This window comes from Arachis hypogaea, chromosome 17 (genome assembly GCF_003086295.3).
Source record: "Arachis hypogaea cultivar Tifrunner chromosome 17, arahy.Tifrunner.gnm2.J5K5, whole genome shotgun sequence".
Classification (NCBI taxonomy): domain Eukaryota; kingdom Viridiplantae; phylum Streptophyta; class Magnoliopsida; order Fabales; family Fabaceae; genus Arachis; species Arachis hypogaea.
In genome coordinates, this window is record NC_092052.1 from 20,960,513 (window position 1) to 20,966,502 (window position 5,990).

The window sequence follows — 5,990 nt, forward strand, 5'->3', positions numbered from 1 at the left end:
TTCGGGTTCGGACGGGTAATCGGGTACCCGCTACCCGTGCTCACCCCTACCGGTGATGTTATTGAGGAATATTGACTAATCCAATGGTCTTTGTAATGGTACAAGGCTACAAGTTAGGAAGTTTGGAAATCATGTCATAGAATGTGAAGTCTTAACGGATAACAATGTTGGTCATATTACTTTGATTCCAAGAATGAATATGGTACCAACAAATGAAACCGTCCCAATTAGATTCTAACGAAGACAGTTTCCTATAATAGTAACGTTTGTCATGACAATTAACAAGTTTCAGGGACAAACTTTATCTCATGTTGGATTGTTCTTGCCCAAACCAGTTTTTACACATGACCAACTATATGTGGCACTTTCAAGAGTTAAGAGTAAGAGAGGTTTAAAAGTTTTACTTATGAATCATGTAGGAATATCTGCAAATTCAACCATCAATGTTGTTTATAGAGAAGTATTTGAAAAAATAGTATTCTAATGTAAATATTTTAATTTTATTTTAAATTCTGTATCAATGTATAATTATTTTATCTTAAAAAATATAAAATAATTATTACTTACTTTTTTTAAGTTAAACTTTGATTTTAATAATAATTTTATAAATTTCTTAAAATAATAATTATTTTATACTTTTGTTTTAAATATCGAAAAATATATATTTTTTTTACTTTTATAAATTTTTCCGTGCTGAGCACGGGGTCATACACTAGTACCTTTAATTTGTGAAAAAATATTCAATTAATTCTAATATTTTTTAGATTAGGAAGGACTTAATTACAAAATTAAAGGAGTATAGGAACCCAATTGAAAGAAAAAAAATATAGGAACCTAATTAAAAATTTGATGAAACTATAAGAACCAGGCCAACAAAATAATTAAACCTATTATATAATATATTAATATTATATAAAAAAACATGTTTAAAGTATTTTATTTTTTGTATATATTTAGTATTGTTGATAAAAAAATATTATTATTTTAAAAAATTTAATTTTTATGCATTGATATATAGAGTGAAAATATATCAAAATTATATGACTTGCTATCATATTAGTGGCATTTTTTTTAACTTAATTACTCTGATAAATTGGGAATGGATAAAAACAAAATCATAAATGATAAAAAAAATAAAATTAAAAATTTTAAAATTATTACATATCAAAGTAAACAGACATAACTAATAAATTGATATCATTTTTCAAATTTTCTTGAAACTAAATTAATCAAATTTTAAATTAAAACTAAACTATTTAAATAATATCTAAAGCATTCAATTGTAGATTTTAGATGCATATATATTATAATTATTTTTGTAACGACAACTAATAGAACTAGTTTGACCAATTTAAATATGTAGAATCTAGTAAATTCAGATTTTCTTTTTGTTAATTAAGTCTTATCATTTTTTTGTTAATTAAGTCTCATCATTTGTTATCCAAGTAATGCGATAAGGTATAAAATAACTACATTTTGTTCAATGAATAAATTCAATCCTGTACCAAAAATAACTTAACTCGCATTCTATTAAGGTGGTCATAATATATAAAGAGATCTAACTATCTTTTAATAAAATAAAATTCACTACCTCTGTGTTAAATTCTTATATCTATATAATTAGCACATGAATCAATGAAACTAGTTGGGACGGACTACGATGAACGTAATGCATTATAAATTATTACGGTAAAAGACAATCATTATGCTATAAAAACAAAAACAAAAAATTGAATAAAAACACTCATTATATAGTTAAAAAATAAAATTATAGCTGGATTCATAAAGAAATGAAAAAATTATAATTTAAACCTTAAAAATATCAATTTCAATAAAAAAAAGTGAAGAACATGTTATTATTATATGAAATAGTTAAGAAAAAAATAAAAAATAAAATAATTACTCCATCTTGTTGCATTAAGTTTTTTTACTTTAAAAATAAAAAATAAAAAATTTTGGTGTTCTAGAACTTACACTTGTGAATGGTAAAAAAAATTAATAAATTGAATGTAGGTTTTAAAATTAACTGAATTAATACAACAAAAAAGGAAAGAAAATTTTGTTGTGTTGAGTTTTTTTACTTCAAAAAAAATTAAATAAAAAATTAAATAAAAAATTTTGGTGTTCTAGAACTTACACTTGTGAATGGTAAAAAAAAATTAATAAATTGAATGTAGGTTTTAAAATTAATTGAATTAATACAACAAAAAAAGGAAAGAAAATCAAAGAATTGAATGCATGATTGAAAAAGTTCAATGGTGCATCACGTGACTCTTAATACCATATTAGTTTGTAATAGGAGCAAGAATGTGACTAAAACCAGAGAAAGAAAATGCATGCAAGCATTGGTGATAGTATAAATACAAGTAATGAATGAGTATAAATTCTCTATTCTAACTGAGGCAGAGATTCTAAAGACTTCTATTTATACTGGCATAAACCATCTAAAGCCCACTAATAATAGATAAAAGTCATTCTGCAACGGCTATATTCAAGCCATAAGGGTTTATGCCTTTATACGATGGCTAAGTTTTCCTATGCTACAATTTTTTCCCTTATTCTTATTATTTATGGTACAGTATATATTTAAGCATATATACAAATGTTAACAAAGATTTTAAAAATGAATTATTATTATAACTATTTTTTTTTTTTTTTGTTTCGTTCCTTTGATTTTTGTAGTTTCTACAGCAAGTGTGGAAGGAGCATTATGTTCGAATGATTTGTACCTTAATCCTTGTCGTGAATCATTTTGCAAATTCATATGTCTTAGTCGCTATGAGGGTGGACGAGGACATTGTGCGAAGAGAAAATCTCATGAAATACCTTATGAAGTATGTGCATGCGTTCATGAGCATGATTGTCCCCATTAGGCTTTAGGGATCATATTTTTCTAAAAAATATATAAAGTTGAGAAATGCCTTCTTTTGCAAAATAGATTAATCAACATTGTACTCCCTCAATGTTTGTATCTTATTCGTTTTTAAATAAAATAAAGCAAAAGCAAAGGCATATGAAATAAATAATATACAATTTAATCATAAGTATTTTATGTTATTTCTTGTATACTCAGATTTATATATACGACAAGAATAATAATTACAAAAGTATCAAACAAAGTACAAGAATCATAAAATAAAATATATTCAAGATGGGTGGGAAGATTTAAATAAAATGTCTTTGGAAGGGATTCACGACTTTCCATCAGTAACAACCTTAGACGGATCGAGAAGTCCTACATCTAACTTGGGTGTCAAAAGCTTGACTTGGGCTTTGATATTTGACATTGTACCACTTTTGCTCCAAGCAAAGCGTCCTCCCTAGGCTGTTCTGTTCATAGTCGGCCATCTCTTTTTCCTTTTTCATGGTCGCTCTTCCCTCTTCCTCCAATTTTGCCTTCTCCCGCTCAAGCGCTCTCTTTCTAACCACGTTAATTTCTTCGGCAAGGTCAGCCTCCTTGACCTAGTAATGAAGTTTCTTCTGGTCAAATTGAAGTTGGTTTATTCTTTAGCAAGCTTGGCATTAATTAGTAGTCTCAACAGTCAAAAGAAGTTACGCACTCCAATAAATATGGGTTTAATAACGTCAAAATTTACAACGTCTTAAACTAATTTTTAGATGATTTTAGACAATAACTTTTTATAATATTGCTGTTAAAGTTTAATTTTTTATTATTTTATAATAATAAAATAAAATTATTTTTTTTGACTATTTTAAAAAACGATTTTTTAAACGTTATAATCATTTGTTTTTAAGCAATAATTTTTTTAATGTTATTTAAATAATTGTACAAAAGATACGTATAAAAATCGTTCTCTAAAAATATTTAATTTATAGTACATATAAAAATCGTTGTCAAAATTTGTTACACTTTAAAACCATTCTATTAGATAGTTTTAGACAACTATTTTTATAGTGTTGTTAAAATTTAAATTTTTATTACATTATAACAACAAAATAAAACTGTTATCTTTGACTATTTTAAAGAATAATTTTATAACAATTACAATCATTTTTTTATCAGGCAACAATTTTATGATATTATTTAAATAATTCTGCAAATTAAAAGATACATATAAAAATCATTCTCTATAAATATTAAATTTGTAGAACACCAAAAAATTATTGTTATAAATGTATAACAAATAAATTTGAGAGCTTGAAACAAAAAATTTATTCCTCCATAAATAATAACATAATATTTACTTTTACACTTAAAAAAATATTAGTAACAAAACACTCAGCTCTGATTTTTTTCCTCCCTCTAGCCCTAACCTACCACTCATCATCAGAGCCATCATTGCACAAAATCAAACATCATGCAACCCTCACCCTCTAGCTTTAACCCACCGTCGAAGAAAGCAGTTCGTGGTGCACCATCACTGTGTTTCTGCTCTCCTTGCCACATGGGTTGTCGCTACTTCTCCCCTTTCCGCGCAATGGTCGTTGCTACTTCTCTCCTAGCTGTTGCTACTTCTCCGCTCCTCGTCGTGGGCCGTCGCTACTTCTCCTTTCCTCGCTGCATGGGCCGTTGCTGCTTCTCCCCTCTCATCGCCATGGTCGTTGCTGCTTCTTCCCTGGCCATCAATACTTCTCCTCGTCGTTTGTAGGTTGTCACCTCTTCTACTTCTGCTTCGCTACTTTTTGCTGTCACCTGGTTGTTTTTCCCTCTCGTCGTTGCTGTTTTCACTTTGCACCCGGCCTGTCTCCGGTCACTGGTTCTCTACCTCTTCGTTGTGGCTCAACCTCTATTTATTAGGTAACTCAAGTGTCCCTTCTTATCTGACTTTAATTGATTTGGTTTATGTTATGATTTTAATATTGATTTGGTATGATGCTACTCTATTTTGTTATGAAACTAATTACTAATTACTATATTGCTACAGTTAGTTATTACAGCATTTACTTCTTATGTTCTCTGGAAATACATTTTCTGTGAATTGTTATTTTGCTATTATTGATTCAAAATAGGAAAATATTACCACAATTATGCATATTTTTATATGGTTGATTAGTATGGTGGTTTTTACTCATGTACTATTATTTTCAATCTATTTGAACTATTCAATGCAAATAAAAATGATTTTGTTGTTAATTTTTAGATGTCATAAACCAAAAAAGTTTTTTGGTTCACTAGGTATGCAATTTGTTAATTTGCTGATGGGCCTGTTAAGGGATAGAAAATTTGGTAATTTGTGTCAGTAGGCAGATTGAATATACTTTTGTTATGTGGTAACTAGTGTCTTTGGTTGTTTTGTTTGATTTATAGATGTTAGTACTAGTGTGTAACCATAGAAGTCATAGTAACATTAATATTAAGATTATTATTATGAATTGCTTATATTTTTATTATTGGTTGCTATTGTAATTCGTCTCTTTGAAACTAGAATATTACAATCAAATAGTCACAAAATAAGTTCACAAATTTAGAATAATGATAATAGAAAGTGTTTGCATATAACCTTTAATTTGTTATATATATATATATATATATATATATATATATATATATATATATATATATATATATATATAATGAACAATAAGATAAAGATTTATATTTCTATCTTTAAATCCACTCCTCCCAGTGAAGTTATATATATATAGAAATTGAAAAGTGAAAACTAAAAATGTTGTTTGTAATTTTTTTTCTTTTTCAATTATACTTTGTTATTTTTTTTTTGGTGTAATTTACCATGAACAGGTGTATTTCTTAAAGATTTTTGTTTCTTTTAATATGTGATTGGGTATTGTTAATTACTATTATATTTATAGATTTTTTTATGTATACTCATCTCATCATTTTTTTTTCAAAAAAATATTCAAAAATTCATTGAACTTGAGGTAGATTTAAAGTCAAGTGCGAAATTATGTGCAAAGTTCTTGAAAAACATAAAAATTAAGCGAGAAAATAAGTCTTATGGTCAACAACAGCAGTAATCACCGTCACCACCACCACAATTTAAGAGGATAAAAACCCTTAGTGTTAG

General features: G+C 27.0%; 1 long non-coding RNA gene across 1 annotated transcript; it reads left to right on the forward strand.

Annotated features, from left to right (window-relative positions):
- Positions 1-2,433: 2,433 nt before the first annotated feature.
- Positions 2,434-3,026, forward strand: LOC140181115 (uncharacterized). The gene is made up of 2 exons (XR_011875776.1): positions 2,434-2,573; positions 2,683-3,026. It is a non-coding gene; the product is annotated as an uncharacterized lncRNA (long non-coding RNA).
- Positions 3,027-5,990: the final 2,964 nt, after the last annotated feature.